We start from the raw sequence: 24705 nt of genomic DNA, 5'->3' as shown, positions 1-24705 counted from the left end.
TGCTTGGGTTAGTGGTGGAATTGTGGATTCCGTAAAGTTTTGATAAACAGCTTTAGCTACCGACCGAAAGGATCTAGACCTGTTAGGATTGTCAAGCAGCTTGAAACTTCTATACGAACATGTTTTGATGAGTTAACTTCTTCTAATGGAAGTTCAATGTGACACACACCGTTTAAGTAATAAAAGAAATCCATATTGTCAAAAACTATTCAATAAATGTTTTCATACCTGCGACCAAATCACTCACTATCTCACACGGCTTTACAGCGGCGTCGACTCCACTTGAGTGAATGAAATCGCATCCTCGTCCTCGCAAATTTCAACAATCACTAATTTATTTACTTAGTGCTCTACAATTAATACCGTTTCAACAAATAATAGGGACTAGAATTGTGACGCAGTGCCTTTGGTTATCAGGATGATTTTGATATTTGCGATGATAATTCAGTTTCGCTGATGTTCAAAATCATACATATCATTTGATATGTATGATTTTTATAGATCTACTTTCAACTGTAATATCTCGGTGTATACTTATTCAACTTAATCGAAATAAGCGTAATTTGAATCACCTCGTGATGTAATACAAAGGCCAAAGCTTAAGCGCATTTGCGGTGCCGATGCCAAAGGTGCACCCTCCTCCTCCCCCACTCCCACTCCAACAGCAAGGGCACTTCCTGCGGCGGGCGCCTTGAATAAAGGCAAGGAACCGGCTGCCCCTGCAGGAAAGATCCCTCACTTGTGCAAAGCGCAACGACAGTAATTGATCCTGGAGATGGTTGTTTGGTGAATTGGTTCACGATCTGGATGTATATCGTTGAATTATTTCGCGGCCACCCTCGTTGATCGAGCATTATCACCAACTAAACGCACCGTCTCAATTCTCTCGACTAAGTTGAGATTTACCATTTTGAAAACTCGCAAAGCCCTTTTATAATAATAATCTTCAGAAACATACAGTTTATAGACACGTCAATACATATGCTTGAAGCAGTTAGAGATACATTACTATAACTAAGATAAAACAATGATAATAATGGTAAGTCACTTGACTACCATAAATACATAAAGTCATAAAAAAAACATGTAAAATATAAAATGAAGAAGTTACAAAAAAATGAAATTATAGTAAAACCAAGAATGATTGAGAGTAAAGCGCGTTGTCACATCTAAATTTTACGTTACCAGTTTATAGCAGAATCAAAATATAGTAAGCAGTAGAGTTGTAAGTTGTGGCAAATTATAGATAATACACAATACTAGTACGATTAAAGGTATTATTTATGACAAAAATCAGTAATGACCTTGTAATGAGTAATACTTATACATTTCCTGATTACTGATCAGTTAAAATTCATTATTTTCTGTATAGTGTTAGATATTTATTACAACTAGTGGCAACGCTGTACGCAACGATATTTCTGTCTTTGTCACTTTACCGTAACTTCCATCTCATCGTTGCAGTCCTCACTAATGTACTTGCAGCCGTGAGCGTATCATTGGTTTGTGAATTGTACAGAGTGAATTGTACGTTTTACAGTTAAGTTAGTCAGCAATCGATGTGTTGTGATAACAATTGGTGAAAATAATAGTGCTAAGTGTTTAAGCGTTACATAATTATATTTCTATAATGGGAGACATGGTCGGGCCTTCCACGTCGAAAATGGTCGGAGTCTCGGACAGTAAGAGAAAAACAAATTGTACTGCGAGTATTTCACTGTCTTGAAAGAGATCATCAGCCACCAAAAGATGACTTTGTGCATATGTGCTGTAATTCTATGTGTGTACCTCCGAATAACCAACCAGGCATTTCTACATCATTAAGTTCCACAATTACAAAAGATAAATTAGTTGATATGTGCTCTGATTATACCGGTGTACCAAAATCATCGATTTAGAAAATACTAAGAGAAGCAGAAATTCATGGGGACGTACAAACGCCAAAAACTAGTAGCGGACGAAAAAAATCACAGTTGATGAAGAAGCCAAAACCAGTATACGCAGAACTATTCACAGTTTCTTTTTCAGAAGTGAGCTGCCACACTACAAACAGTTCTGGAGGCACTTAGCGATCATGAATTGGTCCCAAAAATCGGTAAAGAAACTTTTAGGAAACTTGTACACGAAATGAAATTTACGTACGGAAAAGTTGACAGGAAAAGCATTCTCATTGAACGTCAAGAAATAATAGCATGGAGAAGAAACTATCTAAGAAAAATTGACGAATTTCGGAAACTCAAAAAAAATGGTACTTCATGGACGAGACATGGGTTAACCAAAGACATACGGTCAAAAAAGTATGGCAGGATGGTAATATAACAAGTGCACGACAAGCCTTTATCGAAGGTTTGTCAGTTGGGTTGAAACAGCCATCTGGAAAAGGTAGTCGTCTGATAGTTACGCATATAGGAAGCGACAGTGGATTTTTACCAAATGGTGAATTAATATTTAAATCTAAGAAAACAGGCGACTATCATGAAGAGATGAATGCGGAGGTGTTTGAAAAATGGTTCGAAGGCATCATTCAACTTGTGGAACCTGGGTCTGTCATCGTCATGGACAATGCCCCATACCATAGTCGACATTTAGAACCATTACCGAAACAATCATGGAAAAAAGCAGCAATTCCAGAATGGTTAATTAATTAGAACATCCAATATAACAAAGATAGTTTAAAGGCAGAACTACTTCAGCTAACAAAATTACACACAGACAAATATAAAAAATTCGCAGTGGATGAAATAGCGTTAAGTCGTGGAATTACAGTTTTAAGGTTACCACCATACCACTGCGAATTAAACCCAATAGAAATAATCTGGGCGCAAGTAAAAGGATATGTGGCACGAGAAAACAGAACATTTAAATTAGTGGACGTGCAACATCACCTACAAGAAGCTATTCGAATTGTTTCTGCAGAAGACTGGAAGAAATGCATGCAGCATGTTTTAAAAGAGGAGCAAAAAATGTGGGACGTAGACAACCGTAATGAACACAATATTGAACCAATCATAATTCACTTTGATGATAGCGGTAGCAACAGTGACGAATCTGAGGTTGAAGATTAGACGAAAATTTGTACATTTACATTTATATTATATTCTATTATCAAAAATTTGTAATTTGTATTTTCTAGTACCCCTGACGATGAGTTTAAGTTACTCGAAAGCTTGAGAATAGTTATAAAGAGTTCACTTATCAATTGTTGCAACCCAGTAGTGAAAAAAAGTTATAAATATATATATATATATATATATATATATATATATATATATATATAGAAACAGAAGTTAATATCGGACATAGCACTCATGAAAGTGGCAAACCATAGATTGTGTTTTTTATTAATATTGTTAATTTATTTGGTACCTACTATAATTACCACGATTATTACTCCGTTTTCATAAGGCCCACCTGATGACTACAACGATTTGACTATTACGATATTGCAAAGTTTTAATGAAATAAATAAAAAATGTGTATGAATATTTTAACTAATTGTACTAAGAATTTTTCTTTCATTCTTAACCCTCTCAAAAATTAATAAGCACGCCCCCGATTTGCTGTCAACTGGGCTTACTTCTACTCTCAATCATTATTGGTTTTAGTATAGTTAAAATTAAGTGTCAATATCAAGATTAAACATATATACATACATGTGAGACTATTACTTTAGGTTGGGTTTATGACTGCTCAGCGAGTATACGTCATCAAGCCCCCGTTTAATAGTGAATTTAAACGTATACATGGTTGCATTTTTTAACTTATCTGGTAGCGCATTATATAGTTTGTAGTTGAGTGAGTTTTTGGAAGATTTAGCAAGTCTATATCTGGATACTCTGATTTTATTGGCCCCGCGGGTACTGTGTTCGTGGACAGCGGATTGCAGAGTTAAATTCGGCAGGCTCTTATGTATTTCCAGTAGTGTGCTCAAAATAAAAAGAGATGGAAGGGTCATAATTTTCAGTGCTTTATAAAGTGGTCTGCATGTATCACGATAATTAGCGTTGGAGAGAATTCTTACAGCCTTTTTTTGTAGTATGAATATTTTTGGTGCCGCTGTTGAGTTTCCCCAAAGTAGTAAACCGTAATTAAGATGGGTTTGAAAGAGGGAAAAATAGACGGTTCGTAGGGTGTATGAGTTTGTTACGGGCCTCAGTTGGCGGATTATAAAGAGTGAGCTGGACAATTTTAGGCTTAGTTGACTGACATGGTTTGACCAGGTGAGTTTGTCATCCAGAACAAGGCCAAGCAGTCTGACATTTCTGTCTTCCTGCAGAGATGTATTTGTGCTTACTATTAATTGCTGGAATTTGTCGTTGTTCAGTTTGAGTCTATTCGCGAGAAACCAAGACTCGGCTTTCTCTTCCGCTTCCTTAGCCAATCTGACCAGTGAGTTCTGATTTTTGTATGAATAAATTAATGTGGTATCGTCTGCGAAAAGAACACTTTCGAGTGGATATAGGAAAGGAGTCAGATCGTTTATATAGATAATGAACAACAGCGGACCCAATACAGAGCCCTGAGGAACGCCCAGTTTGACATCTCTGAAACTGGATACACAGTTATTGTATAGCACCGCTTGAAATCTGTTAGTTAAGTAGGACTCAATTAAGTCCAAGGCTACCCCTCTTATGCCGAAATAATTGAGTTTTTGTAGTAGAATATCGTGGGAGACGCAATCAAAAGCCTTGGATAGGTCGCACAGGATGATATCCATATGGCGCCCCTGTTCAAGACCTTGGACCAGGCTCTCCAGAATCCTTGATGCTGCACCTATGGTTGAACGATTGGATCGAAAGCCAAATTGAGAGTTGCTACAGTAATCATTGTCTTCGAAGTACTTGGTCAGTCTTTTCTTTAGTAAGGTTTCAATAATTTTCGAAAATATACAAATGATTGCTATTGGTCGATAGTTTCCAGTGTCCGAACGGTCACCCTTTTTATAGATAGGGATTATTTTTGAATATTTTAAAACGTCAGGAAATTTTCCTGTTTGGAAGATTAAATTAATTAGTTCTGTTAGGGGTTCCACAATTATAGGTATCACCAGCTGCTTTCAGTATTTTACTGTTTAGATCATGAATATCTGGACAGGAGGAGTTTTTCAGGGATGAGATGGCATCTGCAACTTCGTTTGTGTCCACTGGTTGGATGAAGAAAGAGGAGGATGAGATAGGAAAATTTTTGAAATGCAATAGTTGCAGGTCAGGTACTGAAGGTAAAATTTTAATAATGTTTTCGACTACACTAGTGAAAAATTCATTGAAGACTTGGGAAGTTGAGTCTTCTGTTCTACTATGGTGCTTGTTTTTTGTGTAGTTTCCTTCAAAATTTATCAGCTGCCAGCTTGCTTTCGATTTGCTTTCAGCACCAAGAAGGTAGTTATCGTAAGCTATTTTTTTTATTATAATTAGCTGATTTGCATAACATTTTTTGAAATCCTTGTAGACTTTCATGTCTAGCGGATCTTTAGTGCTGTCACTTATTATTTTGATGCTCCTCTGTATGTTCCTCAGCTCTACTGGCTGTGCCTTGTTAACAGCACCGGCTTTCTTGGGTGGGAAGGTAGTTTCTATGAGATTTTGAAAGGAGGTTATTATATAGGAAGCAAGGAATTCTCAATCGAAAAGTATCCGAAAATGTACCAGTTTAGTTGAGATAGTCTATCTTTAAAGACCGTCAATCCGGAATCTGTAATTTCATTGTAGGTGTTTTTTACTGCGTGCTTGAGTTTGCTATCAATAACAATAAATTGACCATTATGATCTGAGAGGCATGGTTCCAGTATGCCCGTTGTGAACTGATTTGGATTAAGGTTAGTTAGTATATTGTCTAGACAACTGAACTTCTGAGCAGATATTCTGGTGAAATCGTTTATTGAGACCTCAAGGCCATGAGAATTGAGCAAACATAATAAATCAGAAAGATTAGAAGAATTGTCTTTGAAATCAATATTTTTATGCTTGTTCAGAGTTTTTTCCAGAATAGCCTCCAGGTTGTCGAGGAGAATTTCAAGGATGCCAGTACTACTAGAACGATAGATAGTTATTAGGAGTAAATTAAGATCAATAAGATCGATGCCGCAGCATTCTATATGGGTCTCGTCATTGTGCTCGGAAAGGTATATGACTTTAAATCCTGTTTTATCGTTAATGAAGATTGCAACTCCGTCATGAATACTTAGGTTTCTGCAGAAGTAATTGGCCAGCGTGTAGCCAGGAATATTAATAAGTTTTAAGTTGGCTTTAAGTTGGCCTTCTGCCAGTGTTCAGAAAAACATAATGAATCAAAGTGATAATCCTGCAGTAAGGATTCAATTTGTAATAATTTGTTAGATACACATTGGATGTTGATATGAAATATACTCACTGAGTCGCCATTTTTAATTAGCTTAGATACATCACAATCAAATGGGTTGAAAGATTAGGGGAGGTTGAATAGCCCTCGGTGTGACATAATTCAAAAATCCTTCCTTCACCAAATAATTTTATGTTAGCAAGGCAGTATTGTAAAATTAATTTAAGACTAGTCGAGAAGGAAACATTGTAAAATTAATTTAAGACAATCAAGACGCAGGTTCTTAGCAGAGGTATCTGTAGTATGAATAAGGACAATATTGTATGTAGATTTATGCTAAAACCAATAATGATTGAGAGTAGAAGGAAGCCCAGTTGACAGCAAATCGGGGGCGTGCTTATTAATTTTTGAGAGGGTTAAGAATGAAAGAAAAATTCTTAGTACAATTAGTTAAAATAATCATACACATTTTTTATTTATTTCATTAAAATTTTGCAATATCGTAATTTACCTAATTGTTGTAGTCATTAGGTGGGCCTTGTGAAAACGGAGTAATAATCGTGGTAATTATAGTAGGTACCAAATGAATTAACAATATTAATAAAAAACGCAATATATATATATATATATATATATATATATATATATTTTCACTATTGGGTTGCAGCAATTGATAAGTGAACTCTTTATAACTATTCTCAAGCTTTCGAGTAACTTAAACTCATCGTCAGGGGTACTAGAAAATACAAATTACAAATTTTTGATAATAGAATATAATATAAATGTAAATGTACAAATTTTTGTCTAATCTTCAACCTCAGATTCGTCACTGTTTCTACCGCTATCATCAAAGTGAATTATGATTGGTTCAATATTGTGTTCAATACGGTTGTCTACGTCCCACACTTTTTGCTCCTCTTTTAAAACATGCTGCATGCATTTCTTCCAGTCTTCTGCAGAAACAGTTCGAATAGCTTCTTGTAGGTGATGTTGCACGTCCACTAATTTAAATGTTCTGTTTTCTCGTGCCACATATCCTTTTACTTGCGCCCAGATTAATTCTATTGGGTTTAATTCGCAGTGGTATGGTGGTAACCTTAAAACTGTAATTCCACGACTTAACGCCATTTCATCCACTGCGAATTTTTTATATTTGTCTGTGTGTAATTTTGTTAGCTGAAGTAGTTCTGCCTTTAAACTATCATTGTTATATTGGATGTTCTTATTAATTAACCATTCTTGAATTGCTGCTTTTTTCCATGATTGTTTCGGTAATGGTTCTAAATGTCGACTATGGTATGGGGCATTGTCCATGACGATGACAGACCCAGGTTCCACAAGTTGAATGATGCCTTCAAACCATTTTTCAAACACCTCCGCATTCATCTCTTCATGATAGTCGCCTGTTTTCTTAGATTTAAATATTAATTCACCATTTGGTAAAAATCCACTGTCGCTTCCTATATGCGTAACTATCAGACGACTACCTTTTCCAGATGGCTGTTTGAACCTAACTGACAAACCTTCAATAAAGGCTTGTCGTGCACTTGTTATATTACCATCCTGCCATACTTTTTTGACCGTATGTCCTTGGTTAACCCATGTCTCGTCCATGAAGTACAATTTTTTTTGAGCTTCCGAAATTCGTCAATTTTTCTTAGATAGTTTCTTCTCCATGCTATTATTTCTTGACGTTCAATGAGAATGCTTCTCCTGTCAACTTTTCCGTAAGTAAATTTCATTTCGTGTACAAGTTTCATAAAAGTTTTTTTATCCATTTTTGGGACCAATTCATGATCGCTAAGTACCTCCAGAACTGTTTGTAGTGTGGGCAGCTCATTTCTGAAAAAGAAACTGTGAATAGTTCTGCGTATACTGGTTTTGGCTTCTTCATCAACTGTGATTTTTTTTCGTCCGCTACTAGTTTTTGGCGTTTGTACGTCCCCATGAATTTCTGCTTCTTTTAGTATTTTGTAAATCGATGATTTTGGTACACCGGTATAATCAGAGCACATATCAACTAATTTATCTTTTGTGATTGTGGAACTTAATGATGTAGAAATGCCTGGTTGGTTATTCGGAGGTACACACGTAGAATTACAGCACATATGCACAAAGTCATCTTTTGGTGGCTGATGATCTCTTTCAAAACAGTGAAATACTCGCAGTACAATGTTTTTCTCTTACTGACCGAGACTCCGACCGTTTTACCTTTTTCGACGTGGAAGGCCCGACCATGTCTCCATTTTGTTAGTAGTTTGAGAACGGTGTAGAAATATAATTATGTAACGCTTAAACACTTAGTACTATTATTTTCACCAATTGTTATCGCAACACGTCGATTGCTGACTAAGTTAACTGTAAAACGTACAATTCACGCTGTATAATTCACAAACCAATGATACGCTCATGGCTGCAAGTACATTAGTGAGGACTGCAACGATGAGATGGAAGTTACGGTAAAGTGACAAAGACAGAAATATCGTTGCGTACAGCGTTGCCACTAGTTGTAATAAATATCTAACACTATACAGAAAATAATGAATTTTAACTGATCAGTAATCAGGAAATGTATAAGTATTACTCATTACAAGCTCATTACTGATTTTTGTCATAAATAATACCTTTTAATCGTATTAGTATTGTGTATTATCTATAATTTGCCACAACCTACAACTCTACTGCTTACTATATTTTGATTCTGCTATAAACTGGTAACGTAAAATTCAGATATGACAACGCGCTTTACTCTCAATCGAAAGATATCAAATTGTTGATCTAGGACAGTGGTCGCCAACCTCTTCAATGTGTTGAGCTACTTTGTTAATTTTGGAATAAACAACGAGCTAACCACACGGAAGCCACGTAACGCAACGTAAATGAAATAATCCACAGTTAATTTGTCATTATATGTATTTATTTTACTATTTAACTGGTAATACATAATACATAGGTACTAATAATAAACTAATAACAAAATAACTAATATTACTAGTACGTACTTGTTCATAGCTACATTCCTACCTATCAAACGAAGGTGTTTGAAAAATAAACACAAACTTTTATCCAGCCACAACGGCATGTCACGTATGATTTAAAAATAGTTGATAATAACAACAAAAAAGTAACGCACTATCATGAACATAAACATTGAAAAATAAAAAAGCTCGTTCAATGAGAAAGCTGACACTCAGACTCATCGATATTTTTTTTAATGTTTGCAGTATAATTTGATGCAGCCATTCGAATACAATTATCCAAATGTTCATCTGTAAGTCGACTGCGATATTTGTTCTTAATAAACTTCATATTGAAAAAAGAAGATTCACACAAATAGGTTGAACTGAATAATGCTTTCACTTTCAAGCCAACACGGCATAGAACTGAATATTTGTCTTTGTTTACAATAGGCCAGATACATTCAGTACTTGAGACTAACAATTTTAAAGCTAAATCATTTTGAAACTCAATGACTTCCATTTCTGTTGCAGCGATGTCTTCGCCAAAGTTCTGCATAACACAAGTTGTAAACTGTTGTATATCAATTTCCATAAAGGGTGAAACAAAAAACTGTTCTACTAAAGCCATTTAATTGAAATCCTTAAAACGATTTTTGAAGTTATTCGTCAGGGTAGAAATTATTTCTACATGATATTTGTTGTCATAGGTTTCTAATGGATTTTGAGATATTTTTTCTGAAAGAATAGGAAAATGCTTGGTATCGCTGTTAATTAGGTTTTGTTCCCAAAACTCCAGTTTTTTGATAAATGCTTTTATATCAGAAATCATTTCCGCTAGTTCTTTGTCTCTCCCCTGAAGCTGCAAATTAAGTTCGTTTAATTTCTCTGTAATGTCCACAAGAAAACCAAAATCTCTAAGCCAGATTGAATTTTCTAGTTCCGGAGTCGGTTCATCGCGTTGTTTGAAAAATTGAACTATGCCAGATAGGACATCATTAAAACGTTCCAGCATCCGTCCTCTACTTAACAATCGGACTTCAGAGTGAAGGAGTAGGTCCCCGTATTGACAGTCAACTTCATCGGCCAAGGTTCTGAATAATCTTTTTAACGCTTGAGCTCTAATCTTGTTCACAATTTTTACCACCAATTTCATAGCGTTGTTTAGTTTCAGAAAATTTCCACATAATGCTTGCTGATGGATAATGCAGTGGTAACAGAGAAATTGCGGAAAAGTTTCATCTTTACGACATAACGCCACCAGACCCTTATCACAACCCACCATAGCTGGAGCGCCATCGGTTGTCAAGCCTACCATTTTCGATATTGGAATTTTCTCGGAAGAAATAATATTTTTTAAATGAGAAAACAACTCATGTCCAGTAGTGTGTCCTTTCATTGGAATGAACTCCAAAAGATCTTCTTTAATCGTAAAATCACTAAAAACCATCCTGACGAACACGGCCATCTGGGCAGTGTCAACGACATCTGTTGATTCATCCAGTTGAAGTGAAAAATAAACACAGTTATCTAAGTCAGTTCTTAACTGTAAAAAAATATCATTGCTCATTACTTGTACACGTCTCATCACTGTATTAGCAGAAAGTTGCATAGATTTTATAGCTGAAACTATCTCGTCTTTAATTCTAAAGTTGACAAATAACGAATCAGCAGCTTCTAAAAACGCCTGTTTTATCATTTCCCCGTCTTCATAAGGTTTCTTTTTTTGTGCAATTATCTGGGACACACGGTACGATGCTTCAGTTGCAGCCTTATTTTTGTCGACTGTTCTTAAAAATATTGATTGTTGTCCAATTACCTGCTTTTTTAACTGTTTCAGTTTCTCCTTTCTGGCGGCAGAATGTAGTGTGAATGATTTTTCAAAATTAGAATGTACAGTTTCATGATGTCTCTCAATATTTCCTTTTTTAGCAACGGAGACCGAAATATTACATAACAAACACACATTTTCATCTTTAACTTCTGTGAAAAAGTATTGTTCTTCCCATTCCGAATGAAAGTGGTATGTCTTTACCTTGTTACAACTGCTTGCCATAATATTATTTTTGTTGTTCTCTACTAACCCAACCGCTGGACGTTGGTTACGCGTTCAGTTTTAAACTAAGCACAATGTCGCCGCGCCGTGCGTATTTATCCCGTTCAAAGCAATCCAGATCGTTCTCGAACACTAACGCGCTGGTCTGGCTGGTCGGTTCTAGCCGATTCTAGCTTGATGGCGTCAGCGGCAGATCGCTCACCGCAACGTTGCTGCTGTTTATGTTTAATATTATGACAATTAGAGTTTTTTGTGGAATTTTCGGAAGCTTCTCTGATTTTTGCAATTTGTATTTTTTGAATTAAAATCGTTGTGAGAGCTACCAGAATTGCCTCCGCGAGCTACCGGTAGCTCGAGATCGACAGGTTGGCGACCACTGATCTAGGAAATACCAAAAGTGAAAAAAGAAAAATATTAAGAGGAGTGCCACAAGGGTCAATATTGGGGCCACTTCTGTTTCTAATATATATCAACGACCTACCTCACGTGATGAACTCGTTAGGCATAGAAACTATATTGTATGCAGATGATGCAACCTTGGACAAAAATATATATAAAATAGATGATCCTCGTATGATCCATACTGACATGGTTCACAATAAATGACTTGATTCTCAATGAACAAAAAATAGAAACTCTAACTTTTGAAACAATTTGCTTAAATCGAGATAACAAAAAGTCTACCAAATTTTTGGGAGTACAAATAGATTCCAACCTGAAATGGATAGACGACATAAATAATATGTGTAGTAAACTTAGTAAGACGGTTTTTGCTATCAGAAGAATCAAAAAAATAGTAAATCAAAGTGCGGCACTTGCAACATATCATTCTCTATTTCATTCAGTCCTTAGGTATGGTATAATCAATTGGAATAATGCATCAAAGGTATATCTTAATAGAATATTTGTCATTCAAAAATCTGCAGTAAGAAGCATAATCTCTGCCAATTATGATGAAAAGTGTAGACCAATATTTGTAAAACTTGAAATAATGACCCTATATTCAGTTATTGTCTATGAAAATCTGCTTCTTGTTCAACAAAACTTGTTGAATGAAGTTGCTCACAAGGATATACACCAACATGATAGAAGAAATAAATCAAATCTTGTTCCTACAGCTAATAGGTTGAAAAGAACAGATAATATAGGAATTAAGCTATACAATGCCTTATCTGCCGAATTTCGTAACTTGCCATTTAGAAGATTCAAAAACTTATTGAAGAAAATGTTAACCAAACATCCTTTATATGAAATTGATCAATTTTTCGAAGTAATCCAAGAAGAAAGAGACACTTTTGTGGTCACCTCCCGAACTTTTACTCAACTTTGAATATATATAATACGTTAGCTATGTGTTTATAATTTGTAAAAGCTCATGGCTTTACATTTTAGTCAAGTCTTATAATATTGGAATTTTATATTGTTAACTTGTATTTTTTTTTGTAAATCTAATTTATCTACAAGCATTTTTTAAAAACTATATTGACAAATCTTACCCTCTCAAAACTATTTTAGAAATTGTATTGACGTGTCTAAAAACTGTGTGTTTCTTGAGACTAATAAATATTATTATTATTAGTATTATTTTTCAAATGAAAGCAACTATGAAAAACTGTCTAAGAAATTCCTTTTAATGATATGAATTTAGATCATAGTGTTGCAAACGGAAAGTCGGAACTTTTCCTGGCGAGACGTTTTTTTCAACTATAATGATTTATCAGCGAAGAGGTGGCATTATTGTGTTATATCCACATCATATTCCAATTCAAAAAGTGCGAAACGGCAATGGAACGCTAAAAACGTCATCTTTGAAAAACCAGGGAAATCATAGACATTTTTTATGCTTGCGACGTGCATATGGTAAACGAATACTTCTGAGGGGTGCCGTTAGGAGTACCTACCTAAATACTTCAACGCACATTTTCGTCAACCCAGTTCGTACCCTGATATGTCCATTTTTGATGTGTTTTCATGCTGAAATATTGCAAGAAAATGTCACTCATACATAACACAATAGTTATGCTGAATAATTATTGTAAAATACAGTAAATCAGATTTCATATCGATAGTTTGTAATAATAAAATAAATGAAATGTATTCTTGTTTGTCATTGATCACACATGAAATAATACAGAGATTATAATTTGCATGAAGTTGAAATATTTCGTTCCATATTACTTTATTGTTATTTTTACGATCTTACTCTTATCTCGAGTTTAGGTACATTCCATTCAATCTTTTCAAAAACTACAAGTCATTTTATAACGATAAAAAACCAATATTTGAACAAAGATATCAAGATCAATTGATATACAGATATCTATACATATGTCCACAGCTACACTCTTCAATGTTCCCCCCATTTTATTTAGTCGGCCATCTGGGAAAAAAATTAAATGGAAAGGGGGGTCTTGTGACACATCGTTTTGAAGCTCCTGACGAATGCTTCACAATACGAGAAAATGATGTCAAAATCTTCAACTACTGCAAAATGGAAGAACTTTTAATAATTGCCTGAATACATTGACTTTTAACTATACAGGGTAGTCCATATTCGATGGTCTATTAGACGTATCTAGAAAACAAAAAAAGATGAGAGTTTTAAATTTTGGTTACCGATGTAAATGGTTGTGATCTATCCTTAGAAAATATTTTCATCACCGCAATGTTGCCATATCTACATGTAACAGACATCAACTTAAAAATTTCAAATGGACAACTCTATATATCATATCATTTTTGAATTCTGTATCAAAATCCAAATTACTTTTGTTGAACATGTTCTATACTTATCTCTCATCGTTTTTAAAATATTAATTATTTTGTTTTTTTTTGGCGAAAACATGGCAATATTTAATATCGCATGAATTGACTGATACATGGAACTCAGCTTCTGGCAACATTGAGATAAGATATGGTGGTTGTTATTTCAGAATGGAACCCAAATCTTATTTCATATAGAGTGTCTGAAAAATACGTCTCAATTTGTATCTTTGATAAACGACCATAACTATTTTTTTTAAATGGAACACCCTGTATATCATTCAATTTTCGAATTCAGTCAACTAATGTGAACAACTGTATTCAACTATGTCCTAACCTTATCTCTGACCATTTATGAGATACGAATTGTTCTATACAAATACAAAAATCGGGGAAAAATGTATTATTGAACATATCGAAAAATGAATAATGACTTTAAATTAGTTCAGAAAGGTTTAATAGAATACATGAATGAAACTTCATAGTGGGTGTATGACAAACGTTACTATTTTGACACAAGAACTAACACTTTTCAAAATTAAATTGATAACAAAAATAATTGTACACTAGAAAACAAGAGATAATATTGTGAAACTAGCTTTGCAATTATTTGACATTTGATACTGATATGACAAAAAATCAGTAGCTCATGTGCTTCAAATGCTGACCATTTATTTGTAAACCTTGATGGATTGATGTTATTACGTGATCAGTCGTGGCTCTACGGATTTCCGACGGCTTGATTTCCTCGAAGACGCATCTAAGCCGATCTTTGAGTTCCCGTTTCGTATCGATAGGTGTTCTATATACCTTTCCTTTGATTTTTCCCCAGCGGTGAAAATCTAGGGGAGTCAGATCCGGTGATCGAAGCGGTCAAATCCAAGGACACAAACGATGTATTCACCGATCTTCGAACTACTCGGCTAGTTCCCTACTCACTTCACGTATGCAATGTCCAGGAGCTCCATTCAACTAATACCAACTATTCCGAGACAAGTTCAGTTCAATTTATACAACACATTTAACATTGTCAGCTTTTAGATTTTATCTTTACAATTTTATTATTAAATCAATTATATTCAACTGTTTTGACTAGTCTGATAAAATTTTATATATTATGGGTGTAATGTTTTTAATGACGAATAAATTCTATTCTATTCTATTTACAAGTGACATCTTTGACCTCTACTAGAGTTTTTACCAACCAGTCAGGGAAAACTTCATCTGCTAAAGTCGATTACATACTAACAAACGTCGAGAACATGTTTTGCAAATCTAATGTTTATGAAGGTAGTTTCAGTGATCACAAAGTATTCACAGTTACTTATTATATGCCATTAGAAAAATCTAAACTTATTGAACAATCTTATGTTATTTATAGAGATGTATCAGAGCATAACTTGAAACAACTGTCCTCGACATTGTCCAAAACCAGTTTTGATGTAATATATAACAAAACTGATACAGATGAGAGCTTTCTGGCCTTCATGAATATTATAAGTGATGCTATCGATAAATGTTGTTCCGACCAAAAAACACAAATCGTCCACTAGTAATTGGGTAATTGGTTGTTTGTATCATTCTCCTAACGAAAGTCATGCAACTTTTTTGGAGCATTTGGAAAATATATGTGAAGAAATATTCTGTAACAACTGTCGTACAATCTTGGTTGGAGACTTTAATTTGAATTTCTTTTCAGGTGACTTTTATACAAACAAAATCAAGGATATATTTAATACATACGGCATAACTCAAGAGGTAAAAACGTTCACCAGAGTGACGAATACAAGTAAAACACTAATTGATTATGTACTAACGAATTTCGAAAATAGTCAAGTGAATGTACTAGACGAACCAAAAATTACTGATCATTCTGTAATATCAATCAAATGTTTCTATTCTGAAAAAATTAATTTTAGCAACAAATGTATGAAAACTGTAAGACGATTAACTGATAAAAATCTCGATGATATCAATTTAAACTTGATTAACTGCACTTTTATGCTAAATAGTACCAATATAGATGATATTTTCATTAATATAAAATACACTTCAACCAAGTTGTAAATGAGATAGCTCCCTTAAAAACAATTACTCATTATGAAAATGAATTACCCTGGTACGACAACGAAGTCAGAAAACTAAGTAGAGATAGAGACATGGCATATAAGTGTTTTAAACTGAATTCAAGTGATGTGAATTAGGAAAATTTTAAGCTTAAACGAAATGCTGTTGTAAATATCATTAAAAAAAGAAAGATCACTTTTACTTCAACCAAATTGATAGAAATGTACATAATCCACGTTTAATGTGGAAAACGTTGAAAAACTTAATAAATCCGAAAAAAAACCACAATTACTATTTTAATGGTGTATACTTTTGAACGGAATGGACGAAATATATTGATAAAAGACAGTAATGACATAGCAGATTGTTTTAATAAATACTTTCTAAGTAGTATCAACGATATTATCCAAAGTATTGAAGAGTGTGAGTTAGTTTGCTATATTGAAAATTATGAAGATAGCTTTAGTGCCTTCGAACTAATAGACCTAAAACAGCTGAAAATAGTAATATCGGAAATTGATGCTAATAAAGGTTCACCTATTGATGAAATGTATAGTAAAATTATAAAAAACAGTTTTCAGGTAATTGGTCATGTATGGTGTTATTTTATAAATACATCATTAGAAAAAGGTATGGTTCCTACAGAATTGAAGATTAGTACTGTTACTCCAACTGAAAAAGTGACTAATACAAATAAATGTAGTGAATTCCGCCCTATCAACACTTTACCTTGTGCTGAAAAACTTTTAGAGCTAGTAGTTTATAAACAACTGTTGCAATATTGTAATGAAAAGAGTATACTTTTTATGAATCAATCTGGTTTTAGATCCAATCATTCATGTGAGTCAGCCATTCAGTTAACTGTTAATGAATGGAAAAGTAGTATGAGTAAAAATATGTTCACTGTGGTTGTGTTTTTGGATTTGAGGCGAGCATTTGAAACCATTAACCATAATATACTCCTAAAAAAACTGAAACTCTACGGCATAAGGGGAAAAGTACTTGAATGGATTAACAACTATTTAACAGGTAGACAACAACAAACAAAAGTTGGTAATTCATTGTCAGCTCCATTGGAAGTGCAACATGGAGTTCCACAAGGAAGCATTTTGGGTCCGCTATTGTTTCTTCTATACATAAATGACATAAAGCATTACAATAAATGTGACTATATACACTTGTTCGCAGATGACACGTTAATATCAGTAACTGATAGAGATTTGAATAATGCCGTACAAAAGATGAATAATTCTTTGAATAGAATAACAGAATACCTCAAAATGAATAAATTGAAACTGAATGTAGACAAAACAAAGGGGATGATAATTGCCACACCATTTAAATACAGACAATTTGATATAAATGAAATTCACATCAAAATAGAAAATAATACAATTGAATTAGTTCAAGAGTTTAAATATTTAGGGTTTATGCTTGACAACCACTTAACGTTGAATGGTCATTTCAATTATATTCAGAAAAAAATACTCAAAAAACTATATTTTTTTTCGAGGGTATCTCAGCATTTGAGTATGAGCTCAAGAATTACCGTATATAATACAATTATCAAACCTCACTTCGAATATTGCCCGACCTTATTGTATGGTTTTGACCTCAATAAAATGAGATCACTACAAAAACTTCAAAATCGTGCAATGAGAATCACTTTGAGATGTAACAGATATACACCAATATCATTGATGTTGGGAACATTACAATGGCTGTCAATAGAAAATAGACTTATTTATTTAACTATGAGTTATATCTTCAAAATGTTGCATAATCTTCTTCCATCATATTCACCAGCATGATACGAGAAGTAAACATAACTTACATGTGACTAGGCAAACAAAAGCTTACAATATTAAAACTTTGGTGTTCAAGGGATTCATTGCTTACAACAGTTTGCCAGATGATATAAAGAAATCAGAAACTCTGCAACAGTTTAAAATAAAAATGATAAACCATTTACAGCAAAAGTAAATGTACAGTACAGATAGATATTGTATATCTATCAGGATTAATAATTTTTAGTATCAATACAAGTATTAATATATGTATCTTCTTACGGGATATGAGTGTATAGTGGGTAGTGGGATAGCATAACTTATTGGTTTCATATGTATGTTTGTATATGATTATTGTGGTATTTGGCTGTACGTGAATGGTATCAATATATGTATTTTCTTTTGAGCTATAAGTGTATATTGGGATAGCATTCTTATTGGTTCATAGGTAGGATTGTATATGATTATTATGGTATTTGGCTATACTTGAATGGTTTTCTTTTAGCAAAACAATGGAAAATATAACTCGAAATGTAAATACCTAGTGTGTACGTTTGAATTTAAAACAAAACAAATATATTAATACTATCGAAGGAGCTGCTAATTACTATATATAAGATTATACTTTGTGAATGTAGATTAGGATTACCTATTTCAAATAAAGATTATTATAACTGGATAACTCCTGAAGTGAAACAGGCCAGTCTTGATTTAAAAAGTATGCATTGGTTATGTAAAAATATAGGCAACGAAGATTCTCGTGCTACATACAAAAAAGCGAAGAAAGACTATGAATCATTAATAAAACGTTCAAAGTTGAATTTTTACGAAAATGTAATTAAGAATTCTAACAATAAAAATAGAACAGTTTGGAACCCAGTTAACAAAGAAACGAACAGAAAAAAAATTCAAAGAGATATTACTCTCAACTATAATAATAAAGTAATCAAAGACAGAGATCATGTTGCGAACATATTTGGGGTCTCTATTTCTCTTCAGTAGTAGAAAATAGCTTAGCAGACCATTTTGCCGACAATAGATCATACGTATGCACGTATGTGCATACGTATGATCTATTGATCTAAGTACAGGAATTGATAATATATCAGTGAGAATTTTAAAAGAAATTAAGTTACACATTTCAAAACATTTAGCTTATTTGATGAATCTGTCACAAGTGGCAAATTCCCTTCAATTCTAAAAACAGCCATGATCATACCAGTTCATAAGAAGAACGATGCATTGGATATTACAAACTATCGTCCCGTGGCCCTGCTAAGCATTTTCTCAAAAATTTTTGAAAAGGTTGTGAATGAGAGAATATTAAGATTTTTATCAAGGTTTAAGATCCTGTCTGATTCTCAACATGGTTTTTGCAAAGGCAAGTCCACTCAATCAGCTACTTGGAGATTCTTAGAAATCATATACGCTTCTTTAGATAGGGGTAAGCATGTTGCAGGAATATTCTTCGATCTGTCACGTGCGTTCGATTGTTTAAATTTTAAATTCATCGAGAGCAAATTATATAATCTAGGATTTAGAGGGGACTTCCTAGAATGGATCATTGACTTTCTTACAGATCGTAGGATGTTCGTCAAGATTAAAGATATGAAATCAGACTATCACGATATATGTTCTGGAGTTCTTCAAGGCTCTGTGTTAGGTCCGCTGATCTTTCTGTTGTTTGTAAATGATCTGCCTACTTATTTCACCAGTAATGAACATGCTCTCACTCTTTTCGCAGATGACAATTAAAATAAAAAACAGAGGAATTAATATCACTGTTCTTAAATTGGTGTGAAAGGAACAATCTGATTGTAAACTTGACCAAAACAAAATATATCTATTTTAATTTAAAAAACGATCTGAAAAAGCAATCACTTGCCTTACTAATCAATGGAATGGCACTGGCATGTACAAGTTGTACAAAATTCCTTGGCGTTCATGTAGACAACTGTTTGAAGTGGTCTGACCATATCACAGTTTGTAAAAAAATCAATCAAGGGTATTATGCAATCTCAAGAATTAAGAATTGTATGCCTTTACGCGCCATTTTAGATGTATATTACAGTCTGGTCTATAGCCATCTAAGTTATAATGTGATCCTATGGGAAAACAGTGTTGACAAAGATAGGGTTTTCATTGCTCAAAAAAAAATTGTTAGGAAATTACTAGGCATCCCATGGAGGGAATCATGCAAGACATTTTTCATTAGTCATCAAATTTTAACCTTTCCCTGCATCTATATCTTTAAAATACTTTTTTCTACACCCGTACTCTAACAATACACTTATATGACCATAATCCGTTTCATAATGATATCCATTATGATACAGATTTTTCATAACAATATAGTCTTACTAACCGAGCACTGGCTGAAGGAAGGCGAGCCAGCCTACTTACCTGATTACACACCTATTGCCAGATACACCAGATTGAGATCATCGCACGGAGGAACTATTATTTTTATTAAAAACTCAATAGCAGATACTTTCAGCTTTAGAACAGTCGACAAATTTGATGACGTCCTTGAGGAAAAACAATTTGAATGTTCAACTATTTATAGCAAAAATATTGACATGTATATATTTAGTATTTATAGAGCTCCAGCAACAGATATCAGCAATTTTCTCAACAAATTGGAAGTGATCTTAGCACAATTACATATTCAGTCTAAAGTTGTAATAACCGGGGATTTTAATATCAATTTTTCTGATATTGAATCTGTCCATACTCAAGAACTTATCAATTTATTGTCTTCGTTCAATATTCAAATGCATATTAAGGATCCGACTCGCATTTCACAGTATTCTGTGACTACAATTGAATACTTATGTAGTAATCTTGAGCAGATTTCTTATGAGGTATTACCTTCAGGGTTATCTGATCACGAAGCAATAAGTGGTACTCTATATCTTAGCTCCAAAACCTAAATCCAAATTCGGTCGAGTTTTCAGCTCAAATAATTACGCATTATTCCATAACCTTTGTCATCTGTCTAACTGGTATGAGGTGTTTAATTCGCCTGGTCCGTTCCTAGCATTTTACAATCTTCTCCTTATTAACTTTAATAAGGCTTTTCCAATCCGAAAACTGAAAAATAGGAAAAAAAAAACAATGGCTCACCAAAGGCATAAAAACATCTGCCAGAAATATGAGATATCTACACTCAATAAGAAAATTTACAAGTGAACCATTTTTTTATACCTACTACAATAAATATCGAAGCATTTATCGCAAAGTCATTAAGGTCGCAAAGGAAATCCACTACAAAACCAGAATAGATGGGGCTGACAATAAATCCAAGGTAATCTGGAATATTATGAATGACCTTCGGGGGAAAAAAAGGAAGCTTCAGAAATTTCAGTGAGTCCTGATACCTTTAATGACTAGCAGAAGTGTGTAGCAGACATTCAGTTATGAGGCGTACGCTTTATCCTGACAATATTAAGGAACTAAGAACAAGACTGACTTTTGAAGACTGGTTGCCTGTATATCATCTACTTCTTAATGAAGCTTTCCAATATTTCATTCAGACATTACTATGGTATTATGATATATCATGTCCAAGTAAACATGTACATATAAGAAACAATGGTAATAACACAAAACGTTGGGTAACAAATGAAATAACTAAAGAAAGTAAAGAGTTGAAGGATATGTTTTGGATTTTATCACACTCTCATGAAACCAATTCCATTCTAAAGGACGGATACAAGGCAAAAGTTAAAGAACACAAAGAAAAAGTTAAAAAGGCAAAAACAGACCATTATTCGTCGAAAATAAATAAATCCGCAAATAAAACTAAAGAAACCTGGAAAATTATTAATAATGAATTAGGTATAAAAAAGAAAGATGGAAAAGAAAAAATCATTCTTCAGCAGAAGGATACCGTTATCTCTGACCCACACAAAGTTGCATTAACTTTTGCTGAGCATTTCGCTAATGCATCAGATTCCGCAATGTTAAATCATTTTGGTCAGAATATGTCTCTTCCCTGTACTAGAGTAGAAAATGTCACCATCAATTATCCATACCCATCTTACCCTATCACAGAATATGAAGTAGTGGATTGTCTTAATAGAATGAAAAATAAGACATCTTCAGGCTATGATGAATTATCGATTATAGTTATAAAAAATATTATTGACTTAATACTAAAACCATTTATATACCTAATGAATCAATCACTTATACAAGGGTTCTTTCCAGATGAATTTAAAAAAGCATTGGTAATTCCTCTGCACAAAAAAGGTGACCTAAAAGTAGTTGACAACTACAGGCAAATTTCTCTTCTCAGTTCTTTATCGAAATTGTTTGAAAAAATAGTGTCTACAAGAGTGATTTATCACTTAGAAAAGAATAAATTAGTAAGTACTTCTCAGCATGGTTTCAGGCAAAACAGGTCGATTGAAACAGCCTCGTGTCACTTGCTTAATTATATATATAAAGAGATTGACAGCAACAAATATGTCCTATCATTATTTTTCGACTTGTCAAAAGCCTTTGATACAGTGTGTATTGAAACTTTAATAGATAAATTGGCGCCTCTAGGACTTCCAGCCAGTATAATAAAGTGGATACAATCATATATAACAGATAGAACCATGATAGTGAGATGCAATAATTCAATTTCAGTCAGGCTGTGAAACATGGGGTACCACAGGATTCAGTTCTTGAGCCACTGCTGTTTCTTCTTTATGTAAATGATCTTCCACAATATTTAGAAAACGTTCATGTTACCATGTTTGCCGACGACACAACGATAACAATATCCGATCAGGATGCAGAACAGCTTGCAGTTAAACTGGAAATGGTTGTAAATCAATTTTCATCCTGGTGTCAGAGAAATAAGTTAATTCTAAACACGTCCAAATCGGTAATAGTCAAATTTTTTAACCGAAAATTGTTACCCAACGAACTTTTTGTAATTGACGACATCCAACCCTCCATGGAAACTAAATTTTTAGGCACTCATTTAGATGAGAGTATAAATTGGAGTAGACACATTGAAAGTGTATGTTCAAAACTAAATAAAGCCTATTTCGCTATTAAACAAATGAAATCAACCTTGAATATAGCAGGCTTGCTAAGCATTTACTATGCTATGGCATATGCACATATTAATATGAATATATTGGCTTGGGGTCGAGCAAGAGAATTCTTGAGAGTGTTTGTTTCCCAAAAGCGTTTAGTAAGACTGATTTTTAACTTGAATTATCAAGACAGTTGTCGATCTATCTTTAAAGAAAATAAAATTCTTACGGTGCCTGCTGTGTACATTTTTCGATGTATTATCTTTGCCAAACAGAATATAGATAGTTATTCGTGTAATTCTGAGAAACATGAATATAACACCAGACACGGCAACTTATTGAAAATTCCTAAACATAGAACGACATTCTATGAGAGGTCTCCGGATTACAATGCAATCATATATTACAATAAACTACCAGAATCACTCAAACGGACTGGAAGTAACATCATATTTCAAAAGAAAGTTAAAGACTTGCTATTAGAGAAATGCTACTATAGTTTCCAAGAATTTTTAGACGATAATAATAATTTCTGAAAAATAAAATATGAACTAGATCTGTATACGTTTTTATATATTTCAATTGTGTATGTGTTTATATGTATGTATAAATTTATTTCTTTTTTTCCTTTTAAGTGACGTCTTGTATAAATATTAACATTTTAAAATTCATACCTAGTATTAATTCTGATTATTGATTGACTTACCATATATACACTATGTATCGTGAATGGTGAATAAAATATTATTATTATTATTATTATTATTTCTGTACCATAGCATCTAAGACAACTAATCACTTGAAACCCCCCTCCGACTATTTAGCACATATGTCAGATGTTTAAGTTGAAAACAATTTTTATTTTGAACCGACTGATGCGATAAAGTTGAGAGCCACTATACAATCAATTAAAAATAAACGAGCGGCGGGAATTGACGATCTCTCTGCCACTCTATTTGACAATATTCCAGATGATGCTCTCAATATCTTAGCTGAACTTATAAACCGATCCTTCAATCTGGGCCTCTTCCCAGAGTTTTTAAAAATTTCCATTGTGTTGTCCCAATTCATAAAGGTGGGAACAGTAGCGACCCATCGAACTTTAGGCCTATAACTCTAATTCCCACCCTGGCCAAAATAATCGAGAAATTGGTGCAGGAAAGGTTGCTAAGGTTTTTATGCCGTAACAACATACTAAGCGAGGATCAATTCGGATTTCAAAAACGCAAGAATACGAATGATGCCGTATTGGCGCTAATGACCAAAGTCTACAAACGAATTAATGAAGGGCAATCAACCGCGGCAGTATTTTGCGACCTAACCAAGGCCTTTGATTGCATAAATCACCAAATTCTGTTAGACAAACTTGATTATTATGGTTTCAGAGGAATTAGCCTGCAGTGGTTTAGATCTTACCTGGAGAATCGTAGCCAATTGGTAAAAACTGACCACTATTCACGTATTGGATCTACTAGATGTGGTGTGCCTCAGGGTTCGGTACTGGGACCTATTTTATTTTTGTTATATGTCAACGATATCTCCCATTTGAATATATCTGGGAGGTTCACGTTATTTGCAGATACCACTATACTTTGGCACAGTAGTGATGAAACATCTTTACACAATGTCATACAACGTGATCTCGAAACAATAAGAACGTGGTTTGACAATAATCTCCTTGTACTCAAAACTAACTTGTTAACCTTCAAATGTGAATTGGACACAATAATTCTTGATTCAAC

The 24705-nt window shown here is 33.8% G+C and overlaps 1 protein-coding gene across 1 annotated transcript in view; it reads right to left on the bottom strand.

Annotated features, from left to right (window-relative positions):
• The window catches only part of LOC111516459 (multidrug resistance-associated protein 1-like), a 179667-nt gene that overhangs the window by 84014 nt on the left and 70948 nt on the right, over nucleotides 1-24705 (bottom strand). The window lies entirely within an intron of this gene.

Source organism: Leptinotarsa decemlineata, unplaced genomic scaffold (genome assembly GCF_025532065.1).
Source record: "Leptinotarsa decemlineata unplaced genomic scaffold, Ldec_3_MD MMD2_tig00026294_RagTag_RagTag, whole genome shotgun sequence".
In the NCBI taxonomy this organism is placed as follows: Eukaryota; Metazoa; Arthropoda; class Insecta; order Coleoptera; family Chrysomelidae; genus Leptinotarsa; species Leptinotarsa decemlineata.
The sequence above is the reverse complement of the archived record's forward strand: the minus strand, read 5'-3'. Positions and strand labels throughout refer to the sequence as shown.